Raw genomic sequence first — 25,821 nt, forward strand, 5'->3', positions numbered from 1 at the left:
ATTATTCCTGTGAAATTAACTTCTATGGTACAACAGCTCTTCCTTAATTGCCTTGGTTTGTTTTTTAAAACAAATCCTCCCTTGTTTATGTGTTAGCACACAATGACAGTGATTCTGAACATCTTTAAAAGCAGGGACTGTGTTTTAGTGCCTTCTCTTGGACACAGTCGATTACTAGAGACAGGTTTTAAAACTGTAATATTATTGTTACCATTTACATTAGTTTTGATTTCTAAGTGGAAAGCATGACAAGTACAAACATCTCTTTCTTGTTCTCTTCTAATCTTGACCAACTTCCTAAAGCAAAATGTCCCTTCTTGTCACTTTTTTCTTCCCATATGTTTTTTTTTTTGGTTTTTATTTACATTTCAGTTAACATACAGTATATTAGTGTCAAGTGTACAATATAGTGATTCAACACTTTCATACAACACTCAGTGTCCTCTTAATCCCCATCACCTATTTCACCCATCCCTCGCCACCTCCCCTCTGGTGACCATCATTGTTCTCTATAGTTAAGAGCCTGTTCCTTGGTTTGCCTCTCCTTCCCCCGCCCTTTGATCATTTTTTGTTTCTTAAATTCCACACATGAGTGAAATCATATGGTATTTGTCTTTCTCTGACTGACTATGTCATTGAGGGTAATACTCTCTAGCTCCACCCACATTGTTGCAAATGGTTGTCACTTCTTGTTTACCGTTTAACCCCACTGTAATTAGTATGCCACTTTCTTCACGGCACTGAATTTTGGTCTGATATTAGTCTGTATCAGTAGATGTGCCATTTCATTTTCCTATCAGAATCTCCTGCATTATTTGATAATGATGACATTGTCCTTTCCTTAAAACTGTCTTTTACCAGTTTCTAGGACAATGAATTTTTTCCTCCTAATTCTCTGACCATTTCTTCTACTTTGTCCCATTTTCTCTATGAACTCTCTAAATGGTAGTGTTCTCTATGTTCATTTCTCTTTTTGATCTGAATATTCTTCCTAGGTAATACTGTGTATTACTCATTGATATAAATTATGCCTACGTACTCATAGTCCCTCCCTGTGTATCTTCAAGCATCATCATGTGATGTCCCAGAGGCCGTCAAACTAAATTTTTCCAAAATTAAACTTAGTGTTCTTTCCCAAAGTAGCATTTCATCCTGGTTTCTCTGTGTCAAATGACAGCAATGCTGTCTACCTCAGAATCATCAAAAACCTCAGAATAATCCTAGCTAATATCCTACCCAGCTTCCCTTTCTAATTAACCATAGTTAATCCTTTATAAATCTATGTAGTTTATTTTCTAAATAACTTTTTCAGTTCTGTTTGCTGTATCTCATCCTTCATGTAATGTGCTTTAGATGAAAGACCAGGTCTCTGTGCATTATCTATTATCAGAATCTCCTGTCTTTTGTGTGCTCTACGTAAGAACTGGTTGGAATCTGTTCTGTCCGTCCAAGCCCAGGGATTTGAAATAGTTCTCAAAAAGTCAACAATACTAAGTTAGTCAAAAGCGGTGAGAAAATGTCAATAGCTCCCAGTTAGATCACAAAAAAGTCAGTAGGTGGAGAGACAGAATGCAAACATGAAGTCCGAAGAGAAACAAAGATGATCAACCAAGAGAGAGCCAAAAGTCGAGAACAAGAGGGAGACTTGTATAAAACAAGATGTAGATGATAGCAGGATTAATATTCAAAGTATTTTAAAATCTATATAGTTTTGGCACCCACCTACCAAAAAGGACGCTGGCCATAGACTTAGAGCAAGATCCTGTAGATTGAGAAAGTTTTGGGATGCCAAAGAGAGACTAATATGAGTGGAACAGCAAGTGGAGGGCTCTACTGGGGCTCAAGGTAGAGGTTTTCTGCCATCTGGTATGGAATTAGTACAGCTTAACTATAATTTGGCTGTATGTCAGCCCTGGGAGAAAGTGAAGGATGAATGGGTAAAATATCAACGGAGTGACTGCATCCCATAATGAACTACCAGGTCCCTGCATATGCTGTGTTTAATAAAATCTATATGGTTGAGATAGATTATAACTTGCTAATGAATGTCTGTCCCCTAATGGTACCTTGTTCCCATTCACTCTTCTATATTGCCACTGTGGTGTTTTGAAATAGAGATGCTATCATAGCACTCTGCTGCTTAAACCTTTCTAGAGCTCTCTAGCTTCTCAATGGTCTTGCTTTAATCACATTTGTATAAGCTCCCACTTTTTCTCAACTTGCACTTTACAGTTTGTTAATACTGCACAGTTATGAATTCTTTAAGTATATCAGGCTTGCACATTCTTTTGCTCCTTTGCTTTTGCTGTTCCTGCTTCCTGGAACATCCCACAGGTACTCATGTAGGAGACTCCTACTCGTCCTTCAAGAAGCTTAAACTGTCCTCTAATCCTAACAAGGTTTCTCTGGCTCCTGCATCCTTCATTTGTGAATGAATTTATGTGCCCTCTTTTCCTTGACTGCCAACGAATGAATGAATGAACATATGCCCTCTCATGCATTATTTTTGTAAGAACCCTCAGAATTTGCCATGACTGCCAACGAATGAATGAATGAACATATGCCCTCTCATGCATTATTTTTGTAAGAACCCTCAGAATTTGCCATGAGGTTAAACTGCATCGTTTCTGCCTCACATTAGACATTCTGTTTCTGTTCAAGGTCAGGGTCCTGATGATATTCATCTTCAGATCTCTAGCTTTGAGCATAGTGTCTGATACTTAAAAGGTAGTGAACAAATGAATGAATGAATGAATGTTCTTCCAAAGCTAAACTACAGGTGAATGCCAGTGGTATAATAAAAATGCAGTTGAATACTCAGGTTGGAGTCACATAGAAAGCACCCAATTTCACTAAACTGTTCAAGTAATTTGGATAAAAAATTCGTGACCCAAATTGTCATTTTTGGTGTGTGTGTGTGTGTGTACAAGTTGGTTTGTATTTTGTACCTATTGCTTTTTGTTGGTGGTGTTTTACTGAATTCTCTGTTGAATGAACTTAACTGGTAGATGGAATTGGGTGATGAGTTCAGTCATATCAGTGGTACGTGTTAGCAAAATCACTGTTTTCCTATGTAATATAAAATAGGAACTCCATCTTTTAAGACCTGGGGATAATATGAACAGGGTGAATTAATTCATATATGTAAAGTATAATGAGTTATGCATAAGGGTGTGCATTAAAAACAGTTAATAAAAGCCCACCGTGTGGAGAATACAACATCATAAAGACAGGCTTGCTTTAGAAGAAGAAAGACAAAATCATATCTAAAATAATAAAGATTTAACAAGATATTCTTTGGAAATAAACACTTCTATGAATTGCAGTATTTTCTATGTTTGACATATTGTTTACATGCTAGTCCAAATATCTGGTGATTTCTAATGAAACGGAGCTAAGGGGCTTCAGCATCAAGTGTTAGAATACAAATGCAAGGACTGTAGCATTTATGTTGTTTTTGCATAATCCTATGACATGCTGAATACAAATTTGGTAACTCTCATGATTTTGGATGCTACCAGTTCCTTTTCAGTTATATCATCTTATCATATAATGCAGAAAGAGAAACACTTGTTTTGTGTAAAAATATCCCACTTTTGCTCACAAACTGAATTTCTTACCATCTCTGTCTTCATTTGTAATTTGTTTTCTTGAACAAATGATTTTTTGATCTAACATTTGTACATCAGTGATAGGGCTTTTTGTCCTCTTCTCAATTCTGTGCAGTGTTTTCATCACATTTAACACTTGAAATATAAATGAGAAATGGGAAAATACTTTATTCAATATTTATGAGCCTTCTGGTGACTGAATTTTTCTCCATTCCAATTCTTTTGACATAGAACACCCCTTCATTGTTGACTGAGTGCACTGCCTTTATTGCGTCGCTGTTTTCTCACATTGCTCCCAAATGCTGCTGTATTTTAGTCCAGATGCTCCATAATTTGCCCCATGCTATCTACCCAACTATATTGACCATGTCTTCCACGGATCCACTTTTCACTACAATTAGTGATGTGCTTACAGTGTTCTTTGCTTATTCCTTACGCTTTGCCCGTGCTCCTTGACATCCTCAGCTAAGTGAATGTGATCTATTGCTGCTTGCAGCAACCACTCCAAATCCAACCGAACCTTCAAAGATGAACGTTAGACACCAAGACCTCCACACAGATTTATTCCATGATTGTGTTACCCAAAGAGTGCACTCTTTTCTCAATATTTACATATACAAAAAAAATAGCACCATACACTCTACCATTTAAAAGTCTAATTGCTTCATGTGTGAATTCTGTCCCCACATTTCGTAGGAGAAAAGGATCATCTTTTACAATTTTAAAATGTTTCTCATAGTACCATTTGTAATGCATAGTAGAAACAGGCAAAAGTAGTATTACAAAGTTCCCCTATGGATCTAGCTTGCCTAATTTTGCCTATTCTGAGCATCAGTATTTTGACTGTGTATATCTGGTAATGGGTAGCCAATTCATTTTGACTGATGAGCTAACGCATGTTTACACCATACTTTATAGTTTTTAAAAGAAGTTTCACATATAGTATCTCATTTTATCTTAACTGAGCAGATTAAGCAGATGTTTCATTAATAATAGTGATTACAGTTTTCAATAAAAACTCATGAAGTATCAAAATAACATGACTAATATATTTCTTTAACATGTACTCTAGTATAAATGTAAGCTTTATATTTAAATAAATTATTCATGTTATATATTATTTTTAAAAATGTAGCACAGAAAATATAAAAATTTCCATATTAACCATGATAATGGTTATTATAAATGGCTAATTATTGAATGCTTGCTTTGTGTATGCACTCCACTAGATACTTTATTATATCTTATACTCACAATGGTCCTGAAAGATAGGATTCTTACTATTTTATCTATAAAGAAATTGAGGTTCAGACAACCTGGCCTGTCTCAGGTCATATAATTATTACTTGGCCAATGAAAATTTCAAGCCCAGATATACCATTGGTTCCAAAATCTTCCCTCTTTCCCCTGGACTAAGCTCCATCTCTCAATCCCCCTTTAAAGATAAGTAACATAAAAAAACCCAATGCAGACAGATTTTGAATTTTAACCAGTTTTACTTCCATTATATTGCAATTGCCTTCAAATCTATGCTAATCTGTTATTTTAAACTCCTTTAGTACATATCATAATTATGACATCTAATAAATGTTAACCTTTTGATGGAAGTAATTTCAAACCTACATGAACATTATCCAATTAATTATTCAAAGACATTGTTGGATAATAATTGTGAAACTAATTATTATAGATCAAACTGGTCACAAAATGGATTTTCTTTTCCATTATGCCAACAAAACTCTGCAAATCTAATCCATTGTCTTTCATTCTGCGAAACCACTTAAGTAGATGAAAAGTATTAAAAGAGAATAAACTTTGAGAACATCGTGATCAAATGATCAATTTAGCTTCAACGGAATTGTGAATGTTTTACCTACCAAGTGAGTTCAGACCTGTTAAAAATGCTGATGTAATTCAAACAGATTTTCTCTCTACCAATCCTGCATGCTGCCTGGCTGAGTCTAAAAATGCCATTTTCTGAGATACTCGGGAATTGTGTTCAGGCTGTATCTGGGCTCTGATTTCAGCTTGACCAAGTTTGAATAGGAAGATCAGTCTAGCTCTTTTCTCTCTTTTACTTCAGAGACAGATTGTAGTCTGAGGAAACTAAACAAATGTTTTACTAAAATCCAGATTTTTGTTATCTGAAGCGTGGTCATCAGACCATCAGTATAGCACCCTCTGGGAGTTTGCCGGCAACGAAAAGAAGGCAACTCATTAAACACCTTCAAAACAAAATATTGAGTATATAAAAATAGCCTTCAGTAAAAATTCTTCATTCACTTTGACTACTCAATTAACTGCTATTGAATTCTTAGAAGTTTATATATGCAAAATGAAAGTTGCTCACTGCGTTTTTATACTTCCTCTTTTGCTCCATGCCATAAAGTCACTTAGCTTTTTTTTTTTTTTTTTTAAAGATTTTATTTATTTCACAGAGAGAGAGGCAGGGAGAGAGGGAACACAAGCAGGGGGAGCAGGAGAGGGAGAAGCAGGCTTCCTCCTGAGCAGGGAGCCCAATGTGGAGCTCCATGCTGGGCTCAATCCCAGAACACTGGGATCATGACCTGAGCCGAAGGCAGATGCTTAATGACTGAGCCACCCAGGCTCCCCTAAAGTCACTTAGCTTTTAAGTAGACCAAAATCGACTGTAACATGAACCTAACCTCAGGATCCACTATTCCTTGAGGTGGTCATGCAAATAAAACAGAATATCCTTTAAAAACAATATAGATATCCATTGGAAACTTAAATTTAAAAATTTGTTGTTAAACTTGTGAACAAACTAAAAGGTTTACAGACTCCATATTTTGAGAAATATTCCCTGTATGATTGGAGCATTACAACTATTTGAAGGTTTTTTAGAATGGATTCATCTCTGGGAGGGTTAAATATAAGTCACAAACTCTCTAGAATAGATCATTCTTTCAGATATGCAATCAGCATGAAAAACCCAAGAGACTTGCATTAATCCTCCCTTTCTTCATTTCTTTTCCTCTCTCCCTCCTTCCACAAAAATGCATTAGAGATCTTGTTAAAAGTCAAGTATTGTGCTAGGCCCTAAGGATGCAAAATAAGGAAGATATACATCTTGTCTTTGAGAAGGTAAAGAGTTTAGGCACGGAATAGTCATAATCAAACATTCACCATGTTACATGACAAATATAACAAAGTAAAGAGATAGATGCATTCTAACAATTCCTCCCAAGGCAAATATATCATTCAAGATGACATAGTTCATACTGAAAATGTTTCTCTAATTTCAGTGAGTTAAAACAACAAAATTTATTTTTTTATTCACACTCTTGTCAATTTTGGGTTGGTTGGCAGAAAGTTCTACTTCATGTGATCCTTGCTAAGTGGCCCAAGTTGAGGGAAGCTCCTTATTTGGATGTCAATAGCACTCAAGGCAGGAATATGGGAATATAAAGACTTATACACAGTTTTAAAAACTTCTCATATCTTATTGGTCAAAACCTGTCACATGGCCACAACTAACTTTAAAGGCGACCTATATATACACAATCCTACTGTGTCCTAGAAAATAGAAATAGTTGAATAGCATTAATAATGTCCACACAAGAGACTTGTGTCGCTCCTATCTAATGCAGCGCACTCCTCTGCGTACTTCTACATCTCTGGGGTTTCTTCTGCTTGCAGGTATCCTCTTTATGTACTTACAGGTCCAGGACTTCCATATTTGTATAGAAATGTTCAATACTGGGGTGCCTGGGTGGTTCAGTCAGTTAAACCTCTAACTTTGGCTCAGGTCATGATCTCAGGGTCCTGGGATCAAGCCCCGTGTAGGGCTCCCTGCTCAGCAGGGAGTCTGCTGCTTCCTCACCCTCTGCCCCTCCTCACTCGTGCACGCTCTCTCTCTCTCTCTCAAATAAATAAAATCGAAGAAATGTTCAATACTTACAAGTCCCTCATAGTTTACCTGATGCTTGCTTGCCATTAAATATGAGTCCCTGCATTCTTTGGGTAATTATTTTTCTATAACATTTGTTGATTTTTTTCCTCCCCACTTTATATATGTTCTCTTGATATTTTGTGCCTGTCAGTGATCATAAATCCAAAATTCTAGTACCTTACCCTGTGTTTCAAATGAATCATTCAATTCTCATTATATTGTTCAACTAAACGTGGTGATTTGTAGATTTCTAGATAGTATTTATTTTTATCTACTGGCTATTTATCACTTTCTCACTTTACCAGCTATTTTAAAATTTATCTCTTTTACCCTCCCCCCCCCCCAAAGACAAAAATTTTCAGGCCCCATTACTAAGGAGATTAAACACAAAGTTTAATCATTTGATTGTACATAACTTTTCAATTCTTGCTAGATCTTTTAGCCTGGGTTACATTCCTAGATAGTTACATTGTCCTTTGTGGCCTCAAGTATTCGTAGGATCCTTCAATTTTAGTTCAGCACTTTATTTTCTGGCTGTGGCCCTGCGTAACAATTTCTGCTTTAGATATCCTTGCACATAGTTGTCTTCTACAAATATGCCTTCAATGTGAACAGTTTGTAAACTCTGACAGTTTCTGTTACTGGTGATATGATCCTATCATTTAATACTCAGTGGGAAACCATAGATAATGCTGCAACTGGTCAAGAATCAAGGCAGCATTGGAGATTGTGTTTTGTTTTTTTGTTTTGGTTTGGTTTTTTTTGTTCTTTTTTTTGTCTGTGCTAATCATCCCATTCTAGACTTTCTATTTTGTCTGCATGGTCTATATGATCTGAATGACAGATGACATCTCAGGGATTGATAAGAAATAAAAAATAATAATATCCAAGTATTGGAAGAGGGTTTGGGGTTATCTATTCTAACTTCATACCCAAAGTCTAAAATTTCCTGCATATTCGTAAAGTTGAAGGGAATGAGTCTGGCCTTCCAGACTGGGAAAATGGAATAGACTAAAGCAAAGCTATCTCTCTTGGGGAGATAACACTTGGGAAGACGTATCTGAAGTTTTAGGATTCAAATTAAGAGAGCAGGCAATACTAGGAAGCTGAAACTGGAAAGCTAGTGTGGGTCACACTGTTTAAAGGCCATGCAAAGGGAATAGTTTAGATTTCATACCTTAAGATTTGGGAGCTTCATCCTGGAGTTAGTGAGACGGCATTAAAAGTTTCATGTGGAGGAGGTGCTTTGAATTTTAGCTCCTGGCCTCCTCTTAAAGAAATCAAAGAATTTTTCTCAGGAGTAAAGAGACTTAATGTCATAGGTAGTAGGGCTTTTTAAAGGGAAAGCTGTTATTTATAGTAGAGTCTATGAGGTTCTTTGCTTGAGATTAATGGACTGGTCATTGCAGAGAATGGCCTCTCCATTTCTAGGTAGTTGAATGCAGATGACCTAATAGTTCTCTTTCATCTTGGATTTTTTATGGTACTGATTACATTAATTAGGAGAAGATACTGTATAATGAAGCTCGTCAGGAAAAAAAAATTAATAGGTTACCTTAATAAGTTTTTTCTGTGATTTGTGTTGCTGATATGAACAGCAATTATCCAGCTAAGTAATGAGCCACTAATGAGCATGTCTTTCTTAGATTGTGTTGCAAGTTCACTGGAGGAGTTTAACTATAAAGGCTAGCAATAATTTCTTTTCCATAGGTAAGTAATCTTGACAGGAGTATTTGTAATAACCCACAACAATGAATCCCATTATTTATTAGTATGACCCCAAATCATACCTTCTTAAATATTACCCTACAGTTCTTTAATTCTCTGCCTTTCTCTTTAGACAGTTACTTTATTACATGCAGATTCATGTAAAACATTTTTCAGGGCTGGTAATAATTAGTTGTACAAAGTAGGCATACAGGTGAGACTGAAAAGGTTGAACATTTATCCCAATGGATGAGATATACAAGATTTTATTTAGAACTGTCTCTTGATAACTAAGTAAATAATTCAATATGGCTTTGAAAATTCATTTGAAATTTTCTAGTTTCATGGCTCAAAATGAAGCTTTGTTTGATGAAAATCCATGTAACATATGATTGAGTAGCTTAGTGTGATGGAGAGGAAATAACACAGGGATTTAGGAGATTTGAATTTAAGTAATTTAAGTCTACCTCTAGTTAGAGAATTTTGGTCAAGTCTTTTAATCTTGTCATCCCTACTTTTTTCATTTGAATAAATAATTTGCTTCATTTTCTCAAAATTTATTTCTAGTACTAAAACGTTATGACCCAGATTATTTTCATAGCATAATAAAATCAGAATTTTTAAACATTGTATTTCATGTTTCTGCTATCTTTGTTACCTATCATATAATGTGATGAGTATATATGACCTTAATTTTTTGTTTTGCCTGTCCTATTTCACCAGTATTGTAAAATCCTTGAAAACGAGGTTAAATCTAATACAAATTTCCCCCAATGTAAACACATTCTAAATTAAGTCCTCTTATTGGAATGGTACTAATATAAAGTTTGGGAAAGCCAGCTCATTTTTGCAAACCTTAAGAGGCTAAAATTTCTGGCAGTATCCATATCATTTTACATTTAGTAACTAGTACTGGTAGAGAACTCATCTAAATAGAAGAGTAGAATTGTAGTTTGGTTATTGCTAGAGTTGTTCACAACTACTTACTGAGTCCAGCCTTTGGTGAATTTTTACACATAGTGATGGTTTATATCTCCTACATTCTTTCACATATTTACAAAGTAAGGCCAAAGTAGTTTTATGAAGAAACTATACTAAGCACAGATGATTTAATTTTTAGTTTAATCCAACTTTCAGTTGGTAGCCCCCTTTTCCTCTTGCTCCCCAAGAAAAGATACTAAATCCTTTTCTTTCCTTTTTAGTCAGCTTTCTGATTCATATGACGTGTAGTTAATTAAAACATAGATTTTAGTTTTTTTAATCATGGCATCTATGTTGAAAAAGGATATAGAACTATCCTTTCTCTTTAGAGAAGAAACAATAGCTCTTCCCTTTAGTGATTATGTACTACAAAATCATGACTTTACACGTCCTTTATGTGTGTTCTTTGCATGAGTGTACTTTCCTATGAAGTACATCATTTTCCAGATTCTCTTGATGTGTTGTAACAGAATGCAGACCCCAAAGCATGCTAAAGAGCCGGCATCTGTGAGGTAGGACGCTGTGTCAATACTCTACTCCTTCCCGGCAGTGACTCAGTGTCTTCAGTTAGCTCATTCAACACTGAGGTGAGGGGATAGATGCTAAATGATTTTGCTTTTGCTCATTGAGCAAAACAACCTTGAGAGATGCCATGCTAAGCCTTCCAGATAGTCATTAAGCCTTTGTTCATATTTATTCCAGCATACTGAAAATCCTGACTATACAGCCACCTGACAGCTCAGTAAGTCTGCTGGGTTCTTCCTAACACATCACCCACATATGCTAAAAGAACCAGTCCTGAATCTTTTTTCATTTCTCTATAAGCCAGTATAATCAAAAATCCTACCTTAACATCTTTAGCATCGATTGTTCCTTCTACCAACACCTGCTGAAGCTTCCAAGCAAACTCACATCTAATTTATTTTATTTCAGATGAGATATGCACTCACTTTGTATTAAAATAATCTTGTCTCTTTAGCCTTTGTGCTTTTAAGGGACAGTAGTTTTTATAATAGCAAAAGCACAAGGACTGGAAATAGTTTTTATTTATTTTTTATTCTGACTTAGTATCTATGATACAGTTTTCAGACACCATGTTTTTCTTTTTTTCAGATACCAGGTTTTAAAATAGCAGCAGTGTTCTCAGAACATGAATGCTTTATTCAAGGCTGTCTAAAACTATAAAATGTCATAACCCATTCTAAAAAACAGAATTGCCTAAGGACTGTGTCTTATCAAGAAAATTCTAAGGAAGAAATGACCTACCCATAATAAAAGGGTCTTTTATTATTGTTTCTTTTTTAATTTAAGGTAACAAACTTATACATTGAAAACTTAGAGACACATAATTTAAAAAATCAATACCACAGGGATAATAAATCAAAACAAAAATGTAATTATATATGAACAATTGTGACCCATATAAGGTATTTTTAAAGCCATACACTCCCCATAAACATATCATAGGAATCATCCTTCAAAATTATTGTGATAAAAAGTTATTTCCTTCAAAAGAAAAATAATTCTTTTCACATGCTGAGCCTAGAAATTCCTATTTACAATGAAGCGTTTTGCATTTCCTCAGTATTGCTTAATTATGCCTCCTCTATTAGGGGAGGACTGAAAATTTTATATGGCATTCGCAAATTCAGGAGTCATTTACTTAAATCAAGTAAATTTAGGGTTAATTTCTTTGCAAAATGTTAATCTAGAATAGTTGCAGTCAAAACACAAACAACAGACCCCTGAGGCCCTACAAATGGAAACTATTTTCATAATAATACTAAGTTGCTACTAGCCTCTTTACTATGATGCTGTTGGCTCTTTAGCAAAAATCAAGGCAGTGGTACTGAATTGCATTAGTAGTCCTTGTATTCTTCATGGCCATGCGGTCCAAAAGAAAAAAAAAGGAAAAAAGAAAGCCAGCTTCACTTAAAAATACCCTTGCTAAGTCAGTAAAAATTATGAATTTTTTTGAATCTCCTCCCTTGAGTACATGTCTTTTTAAAAGTATTTTATCGATGAAATAGAAAGTCCACAAAAGACACTTCTGTGGCACAGAGAAGCCCAATAGTAGTTGCAGCTTCTCTACGTAAAGATTTCTCTCATGAGCTTGGCCATGATATTAATAAATATGATTTCTTTGATATTATAAAATCAATGTGTTAACATTTGGAAGATCAGCATTGCTCAGTGAACCAATATTTTCCAAATGATCGATACAGGAGGTTACAAAATCAGGCATGAGTAAAAAATCTATTCAAAATGTAAGATAGAAAAATCAATTTAAATGTAAGAAGGTACAAGCCATTCACTCAGTTTCAGTCTTTATGGCACAAGGAACTGTTAGTTATTGTTTTGGTATGATAGCAAACAACAATATCCACCATTACCCAGAAAGTCTCTTCAAATACTCCTTCCTTTTGCAACTTCATAAGCCCAGACCGTCTGCATGTACTACCCAAAACAATATATTCTACCATATTAAATGAAAAACCAAATATCAGAATTCAACTTTCTTATATTTGTCCTGAGACAAGATTTGTAGAAAGGTAACACAATGCCATTCGTCTCACAAACGTTTTGTTTTGGAAAAAAGCCCTTTTAATAAAAAAGTTATGGTAACAAACAATGATTTATCATTGTTATTTTTAAATGAATTAATAAATATAATTAAAATTCTTAGTTTAACATCTAAAATGGTACATATCAGCAGGTAGGATTCATATAAACCATTAGAAGCCACTGATCTAGAAATTTAGTCTCAGATTTTGATATACAAAGAAAGGCGTTTTCGTTTTGTTCTTGGTTTTGCTTTTGCTGTTAAAAGTGGTAAAGATCGCCTTAATAACCTTTACTCCTCTCCATTAATAATCTTCCATCTCCCATGTCCTCAAACTGCACACCCTAGCTCATATTCTCTTTTCCTAATTAGGACATAGCTAGAAAAACAGAATGACAAGAGTACAGGTTTTCAAATTCATCCTACCTGGAAATTAAAATGGGAGTTAGAGACTATCAGCTTTGGTCAGGTGGTGATGATAAGGAGTCTCAAACAAGTAGAGACAGTTGGCTTGGGTCACAGTGGGCTGGGATAGGGAACACCTACTTTGAGGACCAAGGCCATAAGTTAATCAAATGTATTTTGTTAGATACGGATGAAAGGTTGGGGATACATAGAAGATAGTTATCTTCAATTTCCTAAGAATATAAATCCTAATCCACGTTGGGATGAATGTTCCTTCTTCTCCAATTTATATTTGATAGGTATATTGTTGGCCTAGAAATGCTGATGTATTTGTAAAAAGCTCCCCTAGGACATCCTGTCTTTAAAAGTTTATTTTCATATTTTTGATATCTAACCCACCATCTGTGACTCCATACTTCAATTATTACTGTAATTCTTCACCTATAACTGGCTTGATTCACTTGCTAGTCAGAATGCCTTAAGCCCCTTCGGCTCATGGTTTCTTTTTAGATCTGAATGTAATAAAAGTTGTGACGTTAACAGACTGTTTTAAAGCAGCATGATGCCTCAAAACTTACCTGTACTCTGTCCTATTCAGGGTCCAGTCCTATTCTAGCCAAGAATCAGATTCTATTTCTTAAAACGGAAACATCTCTGAAAAGTAATTAAAAGAGTTCTTGCTGAAATTGGATTTTTAAAATGAATGCTTCCATTTTTATCAGAGCAATGTTTGCAAAATGCTTTATAGGACTATTAATAAGCACCTTGGGCAGCAAATAATATCAGGTTGAAATGTACCAAAACATGTATTAATTGCCCCATAAAACACGCTCTGTTGTGTCTTATTGCTTAAATCAGGTGGAGTTGCCAAGGCAACTCTTGCATCCTACAATGCCACTCTGGCTAAAAGAGGGCATAGGAAATTCCATGCTCCACTTACAGAAAGGCTAACAGAAAAGCTGCACAGAAATGAAGAGTTCTCATTGTTTACACTCGACTGCAAATACACTCACACTGACACAAAGTATTCAGTTACAAACAACATTAGATGGGAACAAAACAGGTCAGATACCAGCTATTTTCAATGAACCTTTGAAACTGACAGCAAAGGCTTTCCATATGGGCACTAAAGTCACGATGCATGAGCATGAACATATTCTCTTAACTTTCCAGTACGTTCCCAGTGCATGAAAAAAGCGATCAATCTTTTGTTTCAAGTGAGAGTCTAAGCATGATCCACCTTCGGGTGTCTGAACTATTGCCTCATTATTTATTCATGCATTGTTTTTCTTTATTAAGTGCAAAGTGCCTTGATAGTGGCAGAAGGTGGCTACTTTTTGATTCTAAAGTCTAGAAGCTTTACTAGAGTAAGGAGGTTCCTGAGGGTCATGCTTGCTAGCTCTTATCACAACTGTGAAGAAAATCTTGTGGCTGAACAGCAGGGGGATTTATTCTAGTTCATGCCATGATCTGATGTAGGTTGAGCAACTCTGTTGGGTGGCTTTTTTCCAAGTAGTGACTCAAGGACTAGGCTTCTTCCACCTTGCGAAGCTGTCCTCTTTAACACAGTATCTATAGTTGCTGCAGAGAGTAAGAAAATGTGTGATTACACAGATGGTTTTATGGTAGAAGTACAGTCAGTTTCACTTTGTGTGTGTGTGTGTGTGTGATTCTTCATCCAGTGACCTATGCACCAAAAAAGATGTTATAGGGGCGCCTGGGTGGCACAGCGGTTAAGCATCTGCCTTCGACTCAGGGCGTGATCCCGGCGTGATGGGATCGAGCCCCACATCAGGCTCCTCTGCTGTGAGCCTGCTTCTTCCTCTCCCACTCCCCCTGCTTGTGTTCCCTCTCTCACTGGCTATCTCTCTCTCTGTCGTATAAATAAATAAAATCTTTAAAAAAAAAAAAAGATGTTATAGACCTCTTGTCACATCCCATATAGTGACAGAATACAAACTGAATAATCCAATAGACTTTACCATTCAGTAAAGGGAACAAATGAGAAATATAGCAGTCACCTCTCCTTAGTAGTTCTGAAGCTGAGTTTGACAGTTATTTTAAAGGACTCCCTACCAGGAGTCAAGGTGGGTTACCTAATCTATAATACCTGATCTTAATCTCTGATTTGAGCATTGGGAAACATACTGTCTTCAGGGCCTATATAGACCTAAAAGCTGATTCTTGTCCATGAAACGTTGGGAGCTGAAAGCTCAATTTTAAGGGTTGAATAGTCAGCCATGTTTAAATTGAGTGTATGGTTTCTTTGAAAATGCACTTCCCAGAAAAAGCTATTAAACTTCTGATCGATGTGCTTTTGTAACTACTCTCAATATTCTTTGCAAGATACAACTTTTAAATCTAATTTATTTGCTTTTTTATACTGTGTCTCTTTCTATGCTGGCAGCCACATTAGAGATGTCCTCTATAATAACAGAGATAGCTGTAACCTAACCTGGTCTCTCCTGAATCACTTTACTCAACCGAGAACTTTAATTGGCCCATTGCTACACAGAACATTTACAGAATTCTGTATCTATTTAGATAGATAGTACTGTCTGATGTTGTACTTACCAGTTACATATGGCTCCTGAACATCCAGGTGTAGCTAGTACAAACTGAGATGTGATGTACATGCTGGATTTTGAAGTCTTAGTATGAAAAAGTGTAAAAAATAACATTTTTATATTGATTGCATGTTGAAATAATAGTTCATAAAAATTTTTAAAAGACATATTTTTTTTCACCAGGTTCTTTTTACCTTTTAAATATGGCTTAGTAGCCATATTTCCTAGTGAAAATTTTAAATTATCCATGTGACTCATATTTCTATTTGAAAATAATGGTCTAGAAGCAATTGTCCAAGTAAGGTACCATTTTTCTGGATTGCCTACGTTCTCTTTCATATCTTTTTGAAACTAGACAATTATTTCTTAGAACCCCTTGCCAAGCACAGATAATAAAACCCAACACATAAGGCTAACGTTTTTATTTTCCAAATCTTGCCTTAGTGCCATAATCTCATTAGGCAAGTGCATTGGCTTCTAGGATCTATTCAGCAACAATTTTGCTAATATGTTTTCCACTGTATATCACTGAATTCCGTCTTTCTAGCATCTGATATCAGTTTTTAGCTTGCAGGCCACCCAATTAGCAAACCAATTTGGGGTTACAACAGCATCCTACTTCAGGCATCACTCAGTAAACTGAAGAAGGTTAGACTCTGTTGCAGTAAAAGAGAAACTCTCAGGGACTTGACGCAGGCTACTCATATTAGAATCTGATGTCGTTTGGACAGCTTTTGTCCAGAGGATGACTCAGGGGTCCAGGCTTCTCTCAGGCTTGTGCCATTTCCATTGTGGTTTGGAAATTAGAGTGATAATGACACAGGGGTCTATGCTAGACCTGGAAATACCTGACCTCACTTTGACCACCCTACGTTTGTCAGCTTCCTGTTACATGGCCCCTGCGTAAGTATGAAAGCTGGGAAATAGTCTTCCTACATGTCCAAAAAGAAGAATTGGGACTGGTGAGCATTTAGCCTATCTCTACCACAGTAAGGAATTCAGATGCCCTATATAAGGATTATATAGTGAAAGACATGTGTTCACTCTACAGAGCTTTTGCCTGTGTGTCATGTACTCATAATATGTGAGTGGGATGTCTATTCATTGATATTTGAATCCCTCAGCGGAACCTGGTGAGAACAGAGGTGATCCAAGCCCCAGGGCAAATCATAAGATGAAGACTGAAGAAACTTGGGATGGCTAGCATATTGCCCATAAAACTCTAGGCACTCAGTAAGTGCCTGTCACTGGGGTGAGATGAGGTCTGTATTTAAATAAGGAGAGAAGTGCCAGTGAAGCAGAAATTATACTTACTTATACATAGTTCTATAGGAGGAACTGAGACAATTTGGTAGAGAAAGGTAGCAGGAAATATTGTTCAGTAGAATACATTCTTTGACAGACACTGGAATCCTCTAACCATTCCAAGAGTTGCCTTATGAGGTCTTGAGGTTCTTAGTATTAAGAGGCCAGCTATCTCTGGAAATAATCTATCAGGATCACTTCTGAGAACTTTCCTGGATACAGTAGTTGGCCTCTGATTTCCCTTTCAATTCTAAAAGCCTAAGTTAAGACACTGAAGATTCAAATACATGTATGTGACAAATAAAATGGTGAAGTTTTGCCAAAGACAGTTCTATCTACAGTGGGGACATACGCTAGAAAACTGGTTAATGAGACATAAAAAACACCATTATCTGGAGACTTTTAACATCTTACCAGCAGAGATTCTAAAACTGATACTAGAATTTATTATAATTGGAGGATATTTATAGTTAAGTATTGTGCAGTTTCCTACTGTAATCCTTCCTTCACCAACTTTTCCTCAACAGTCAGCCAAATAATTTTCCCAAGCTGTTAAAATGAATAAAATGATTTCAATATTTAATCAGAACAGGAGACGAGATCTGGATCTTGGTCTAATTGTCTCCTTTAAACCCCATAATGTTGTCTGCTCACCAATCAGATCACTGGCTCGGAGACTGGTATAGTTAAAAACTAAAAAAGGCAATTGATCTTTATGAGAATATATTGTATGAAATATTCAAAAAGGCTCTGTATAGGCCTTTCTTTAAGAATGTTTCCCTAGGTTGGGAGGTTATGTAGAAGTTCTCAATAGCTGATTCAGAATTTATATTCATTTTACCAACGGTTTATGTTAAAAAAAAGATCCAGACTGCTCCCCAAAGCATTCAGTTTAACAAAGAAAAAGTCTATGATAACACATGTGAAATAAACTCAACAAAGAGTAATTATCTTCCCGTGACAACTTCCCTGACCAGTCTTCTTTCACCTGCTTTCTACTTTTCTGTATTTCTTCTGAAAGTATAAATTCTTAAAATTCTGAATTTATACATACCTCATTTTCAATTTTATTGTGTCACTTGTGAAAATCTTGTCTTGCTCCTTGTGGTATTAGGGCTTTGAAGAATTCCTTGTACCAAAATACATAACTAATAACCAATTATTAAAAAATAACCAATTGATAATTTCCTATTTGTTTAATAAAATATACCCTAGCATGTGAATTATATGAAAACACATAAAGTCTTGGTACAATATTAAAATACCAAATTTGAAAAAAAATTCTTCCCCATCTGATATCTTACCAGCAATAACAAACACTGACTGCCTCCTATACATTGAAAAAACATTTAGAGGAGACTCAGTGACGCTGATCTGGATAGTCATTATATTTCTCTTTGAGAAAATTAATACATATAACTGATAAGGTCAAGATTTATTATTTTTTTTCTCCATTATTTTAACATTCAGAGAAAGGAAGCAACTTTGAATTTTTGTAAGGATTTGAGTTGGTCAATACCTTAAGTAACTACAAAAGTGCATAAGAATTCTTTCGGCTTTATTGTGGTATAATTGATATATAACATCATGTAAGTTTGAGGTATATGATGTGTTATGTATTATATAATGATTACCATGATAGAGATAAGTAGCATCCTATCACCCCACAGAATTACCATTTGGGGGGGGGGGTAAGAACATTGAAGATTCACTCTTAGCAACTTCCAAGTATATAATACAGTATTGTTAATTATAGTCACCATGTTACATCCTAGATTCCCAGATCTTATTCTTCTTATAACTGAAAGTTTGTACTCTTTGACCAACATCTCGCCATTTCCTCCACCCCCAGCCCTAGGCAACAGTCATTCTACTCTCTGTTCCTATGAATTTAGTTTGTTTAGATTCCACATATAAGGGAGATAATACAGTATTGGTCTTTTTCTGTCTCACTTATTTTACTTAGCATGATGCCCTCAGGGTCCATCCATGTTGTCACAAATGTCAGGAATTCCTCCTTTTTATGGTTTAATAATAATCCATTGTATATCTATACCACATCTTCATTATGCATTCATCCATCAGCAGACACTTAGATTGTTTCCATATCTTGGTTATTGTGAATAATGCTGCAATGAACCTAGGAATACAAACGTCTTCAAGTTTCTGATTTCATTTCTTTTGATATATCCTGAGAACTAAGAATACTAGATTATCTTATTATTATCCATAGTGACTGTACCAATTTACATTCTCACCAACAGTGTACAAGGATTCCCTTTTCTCTACATCCTTGCTAACGTTTATCTTTTATATTTTTGATAATAGCTATTTTAACAGGTGTGAGGTGATATCTGATGGTGGTTTTGATTTGCATTTTTCTGATGATTAGTGATAGCATCTTTTTACGCACCTGTTGGCAATTTGTATATGTTCTTTGGAAAAATGTCTATTCAGGTCCTCTGCCCGGTTTTTAATTGGATTGTTCGGGGTTTTTTGTTTTTTTGATATAGGACTATATGAGTTCCATTTATATTTTGCATATGAACCAATTATTACATACGTGGTTTGCAAGTATTTTCTCCCATTCTCTAGCTGCCTTTTCATTTTGTTGATCTTTCTACTGTGCAGAAGCTTTTTAGTTTAATGTAGTCCTGCTTATTTATTTTGCTTTTTTTGCATGTGCTTTTGGTGTCATATTGAAAAAATCATTGTTAAGACTAATGTCAAGAAGCATTTCACCAATGTTTTCTTATAGGAGTTTATGGTTTCAGGTTTACATCGAAGTATTTTTTTTTTTTATGTTAGTCACCATACAGTACATCATTAGTTTTTGATGTAGTGTTCCATGATTCATTGTTTGCGTATAACACCCAGTGCTCCATGCAATACAATACGTGCCCTCCTTAATACCCATCACCAGCCTAGCCCATTCCCCTACCCCTCTCCCCTCTGAAATCCTCATTTTGTTTCTCAGAGTTCATAGTCTCTCGTGGTTCATTCCCTCTTCTGTTTACCACCCCCCCTTCATTCTTTCCTTCCTTCTCCTATTGAAGTCTTTAATCCATTTCAAGTTAATTTTTGTAACTGGTATAAGATAGGCGTCAATTTCATCTTTCTGGATGTGATTATCCAGTTTTCCCAGTACCATTTATTGAAGAGACTATCCTGTCCCCATTATTATTGGTACCTTGCCAAATAATAGTTGTATGTAAGGGTTTATTTCTGGCTCTTTATTGTGTTCCATTGGTTATGTCTATTTTATGTTAGTGCCATGCTGTATTCATTACTATAACTTTGTAATATAGTTTGAAATCAGAAAGTGTGATGCTTCCAGCTTTGTTCTTTTTCAAGACTGTTTTGGTTATTGGGGGTCTTTTGGGTTTCTATATAAATTTTAAGGGTTTTTTTTTTTTCTATTTGTATGAAAAATTCCATTGGAATTTTGATCGGGATTGAATCTATAGACAGCTTTGAAGAGTAATGACATTTTAACAATATGAATTCTTCAGATCCATGAATATGGGATGTCTTTATATTGTGTTGTCTTTAGTTTCTTTCATCACAGTCATATAGTTTTCAGGGTATAGATTTTTCACCTCTTAGTTATATTTAATCTTAAGTATTTTCTTGCTTTTGATGCTATTACAAATGTGATTGTTTTATTTCTTTTTTAGGTTGTTGTTTGTGTATAGAATTGCAATTGATTTCTGCATGTTGCTTTTGCATCCTGCAACTTTACTGAATTTGTTGATTAGTTCCAGTAGTTTTTTCGGTGGAGTCTGTAGGATTTTCTATATATATGATCATAACATCTGTAAACAGAGAAAACTTTACTTTTTCCTTTCCAATTTGGATGCCTTTTATTTCTTTTTCCTGCCTAATCACTCTGGTTAATACTTTCAGTACTGGTTAGAATGGATCACTTGTCTTGCTCCTAATCTTAGAGGGAAAGCTTTCAACCTTTTACTGTTGAGTATGATGATAGCTGTGGGTTTGTCGTATATGGCATTTATTAAGTTAAGGTACACTCCTTCTAGACCCAACTTGTTGAGTTTTTCATCATGAGCAGATGCTGTATTTTGTCAAATGCTTTTTCTGCATCTATTGAGATAATTATAGGATTTTGATCTCTCATTCTATTAATGTGGTGAATCATATTTATTGATTTGTACGTATTGGACCATTCTTGCATCCCAGGGATAAATTCCCCTTGATAATGGTGTATGATCTTTTTACTGTGCTGTTGAATTCTGTTTGCTAATACTATGTTGAGAATTTTTGCATCTATATTCATCAGAAATACTGGCCTGTACTTTTCTTATAGTGTCCTTATTTGGCTCAGTTTTGATGGTAATGCTGGCCTTGTAAAATTAGTTTGGGAGTGTTCCCTCTGTTATTTTGGAAGAGTTTGAAAATGATTGACATTAATTCTTTATGCATTTGGTAGGATTTTGGTAGGATTCAGCCATGAAACCATCTGTTTCTGGCCTTTTATTTGTTGGGAGGTTTTTGATTCAATCTTTTAACTCATTATTGGTCTGCTTAGATTTTCTGGGTCCTCATGATTCAGTCTTGGTGGGTTGTGCATTTCTGGGGATTTTTTTTTTTTTAGGTTATCCAATTTGTTGGTAAATAATTGTTTATAGTAGTCTTTTATGAATCTGTTTTTCTTTTGTAGTATCAGTTGTAATGTTTCCTCTTCCATTTCTGATTTTTTTTTCTTTCTTAGTTTAGCTAAAGGTTTATAAGTTTTGTTAATCTTAAAAAAACAAAAAACAAGCCATCTCTTAGTTTCATTAATCTTTTCTGTTGTTTTCCTGGTCTCCATTTATTTCTGCTTTACATTTTTCATTTCGTTCTTTGTATCCTTCAGCTCCCAAATTTCTAATTTTTTTTTTTATGATTTTCATCTCTTCATTAAACTCATTTTGGGTGTGTATTGTTTTTCTGGTTTCATTGAACTGTGTTTTCTTATAGTTCATTGAAATTATTGAAACAGCTATTTTGAATTCTTTATTGGGTAAATTGCACATTGCCATTTCTTTGGGGTCAGTTACTGGAAGAATACTGTGATACTTTGTTGGTGTCCTGTTTCATTGATTTTTCATGTTCCTTCAAGTCTTGCGTTGCCATTTTCACATTTTAAGTAGCAGTCACCTCCTCTAATTATTTTTGACTCCTTCCAGAGAGAAAAACCTTCTGTTAGCCCTGCTAGGGATTCTGAGACTTTCTCAGACCCTTTTATAGATGCATTTACCCTGCACTTACTGCTCCTTCCTGTGGCAGAATTCTTAAGATTGTAAGCTTTCTTGTCATACACCATGCCAGATGCCAACACCCTCCCTTTTGCTTCTCCAAGGCAGTGTAAAGGCTCAAATTTGTGGTCTTTCCTACCCACAGAATTAGCTGGCTTTCTCTTCACTAGCCATTTGTGAGAGCTTGCTTTCACAGCCACTGGGGAGTGCCCATAGGGAGCTGCCCATGGGATGGGGAAGTGTATGGGTAAGGCATGTGGAGTGCTGGGATGCCCATGGGCCATCTGGGGAAAGGCACAAGTAAGGCACCCCTGTGGCTCATGGGTGGGTCTCCCAAAGGAGTCCAGGGCAATGTTTGTAGGATCTGTGTACTTTCAGATATATTCAGAGCCCTGGGTGCTGTTCTCCCAACAGCTCACTGCCCCCTGGTTGTACAGCTCATGACTCAGTACTCTGGATAAAACAAGAGAGAAATGGATCTCTTTGGCAGTGTCTGGCACAGCTAGGGAGGCTGGGCACTCACATGCTCTCACTTTCCCACGCCAAAGAAATCATGGCTGAGAAGGATTCTTCTGACACTTAGCTGTGCCACATTATGAGACGGGTGATGTGGGAAAAGTCAAATGGTTTCTCTTCTCTTATCCTATGTGTTCAAACTTGGATGATTATTTTCCCCTCTAATGGTGTGCTGGAACTTCTCCACTGGACTTCTGGACTCCACAAATACTCTCTTGACCATGGGCAAATTATCTAAATTAGAGTTCTCCAGAGGCTACTGGACTATAATCGAGGAGACCAGAGTCATTTTATGAGCCCCCTCAGGGCTCAGAGTGGGACTGAGATTTGCATGTGCATTTCACAAGGCAGAGTTCAGCAGGACTCCCACTGAGTCCCTTGGTGTATTGCACTGGATCCCACAGCTCCCACAAAGCCACTTAGTGGATGAATGCCTAATTATTGTTGAGGGAGAAGGGATACAGACAAGGGGCATCTTATTTGGCCATCTTGCTGATGTCACTCATCTGCACAGGAATTTTTTGTGCTTGCTTTATCACACTAGAAACTTACTGCTTGTCAACTAATGTATCATAAAAAGATTAGCTTATTGAGATAGTTTAACATTTCCTTCTTTAGTGAACAATTTAAAAATTATTTCAGATATTATTTTATTGGAGTCATTTTTAGATAATAAAAACCATTACCAATGTAAGAACTCTAAAGTTATCAGAATATCAAATTTCTATATCAAGTGAGATATGTGCCATTATCTTAACTTAAAACATGTGTTATTTATTCAGTTGAAAAAAAGATAATTATATCAAAACTCATTGAGAATTAACATATTTTTATTTTAAACTGAATGCTTTTATACATTTCTTAACTTGTTTTACATTTTAAAAAAACATTGTTTTGCCTTATGACATCACCTACAAAACTCTTTTTAGATTATTTTAATACATATAGACTAATAATTTACTTTCTAGCTCTATTGATCACCACTGATCTTTTTGACCAAAATTACTACCAAAACCTGTTTGAAAATGCCTTTTGAGTCTGAATTGCAGTAATCTTACCAGATAAGGGAGACATAATTCTGGATAACTTTAGGGGAAATTTCAACAAAGAGGTAAATGGAATAGAAAGATAATTAACTCCATCACCTAAAATATCACTTCTGCTATAGTATTCATAAGTTAAAAACAATGACTAATTAATAAATGGCCATTTGAGAGGTAGGTGGTTTCTGTAAATAAAAAGACATTAGTAAATTAAAAAGGCAACAAGCTACTTCTTTTCTTCTCCTAATTTATTTTCGTATTAAATAATGTCGCTTAGTTCTTTTCTTTGGATAATGTGAGGCTGGGAAAATTTGGTACAGTTTACCCAAAGAAGCAAACAAAACTTGAAGGAAGCCCAGGTTGAGATGATGAAGTTATTGGAATTTACTGTTGATAAAACAGTGAATGTGTATCGAATCAGTGAATAAAGGGATTAATGGCACTGTTATCTCCATTTTACAGATGAGGAAACTAGACTTAAGTATCTTGCCCAAGGTCACAATGCAGGTAGGTGACAGAGCCACAATTCCCTGAGGGCTAATTCCTAAACCCATAGTTACTGCCAGGAAAGAAGCATAAAATGAAATGTTAGAGGTTTGTTTTGCTTTGTTTCAGAAGTAGATAAGGCATAAGCTTTCAAATTGCCTGACATCAACATAGTTTTGGGATTCTAGGACACCCACATAGAGAGTAAATGAGAGAGAATATAAACATCTACATAATCAACAATATCAAGTTATCAGGACAATCAATCCTAACAATGAATAGAGGGGGAAAAAAAAGATCCCTGTATGTAGTTTAAAGAGTCACTTTATGATGAAACATACTGTCAATCCCAGGAAGGATTTACAAAAGAAATAATGCCTCCATCCTTTTAGCCTTTACTCTTTTTAGCAGTGTTTCCTATTTTTATATTGTCAGTGTGCAAATAGGAAATGATATTAGACACTGTTCATCAGTCTTTCATGTTAGTGCATACTTCAATAAATATTTTCATCAAAACATGCTGCTCCAAACTGCAGACAACAGATATTTTTTGACCTGTGCCAAAAGCAATACAATTGCTCAATTTCTTATTTTTAGCACTTTTATATTTATATATATTTTTATATTTATTCAACCTAAAGTTGCATCTCCTCTTTGTAACTACAGCATACCCCTGGGCTTATCGTATTGAGCATGCAGCCTAATAAACTGCTATCATTCTGCATGAACCGGTTTTTAAATAAGATCTCAAGCATCTCTGTATTTTTTATGATTTTTGAATGCAAGTATAAGACTATTAGGATAAATAACATTGATCCTAATTATAATCCTAATTAAAATTCATGCTTTCAATTTTTACCCGATTTTTAATTCTATTTAATTCTGAAATTTCAATTCAATTTTGATTCTTATATCTCCTATATTTTGCATTTGAGCTTTGCAGTTTGTTTCTTGTATTATTTACATACCTGCTTTATAAGTCATTTTTATGTCAAATAAAAATAGATGGATAAATAAACTACAGACAGGATTGCAGGCAAAGCCCTGTAGTTCTTCAAATCTGATGTCTAAAGTGACACTGAGCAGAGGTCCAGTGTCATAAGCTGTGAGTACATTGCTCAACAAACTGCAGCTATATCTACTAGCACTAACATCCAATTAGTATTTTTGCATATTATACAAAAGACTGTCCTGAGAAACACTTTCAAATAGCTGCTTAAGCTTCTTCCTTGTAACTCAGAAGCTGATTATGAGAGGTAAAGAATGGCAGTCACCAATCATTGGTGCTAGTGAAGCCTATGCGAGAATATGAAATTGCTAAGGGAATGCGTGCAGAACTGATAGAATGGAGTAGAGGATATGATTGTTAATTCAAAAAAGTAGGAGCTGTTCAGAGAGAAAAGGAAACTAAGAGGAAAATGTGAGGGAGGTTGAAGAACCAATCATTGTCCTGAGAACAAAAGGAG

At 35.5% G+C, this 25,821-nt stretch overlaps 1 protein-coding gene across 2 annotated transcripts in view; it reads left to right on the forward strand.

The window, feature by feature from the left end:
• The window catches only part of RIT2 (Ras like without CAAX 2), a 423,565-nt gene that overhangs the window by 343,201 nt on the left and 54,543 nt on the right, over window positions 1–25,821 (forward strand). The window lies entirely within an intron of this gene.

The sequence above is a fragment of the Ursus americanus genome, chromosome 19, assembly GCF_024610735.1.
Source record: "Ursus americanus isolate L20-20 chromosome 19, mUrsAme1.1.p, whole genome shotgun sequence".
Classification (NCBI taxonomy): Eukaryota; Metazoa; Chordata; class Mammalia; order Carnivora; family Ursidae; genus Ursus; species Ursus americanus.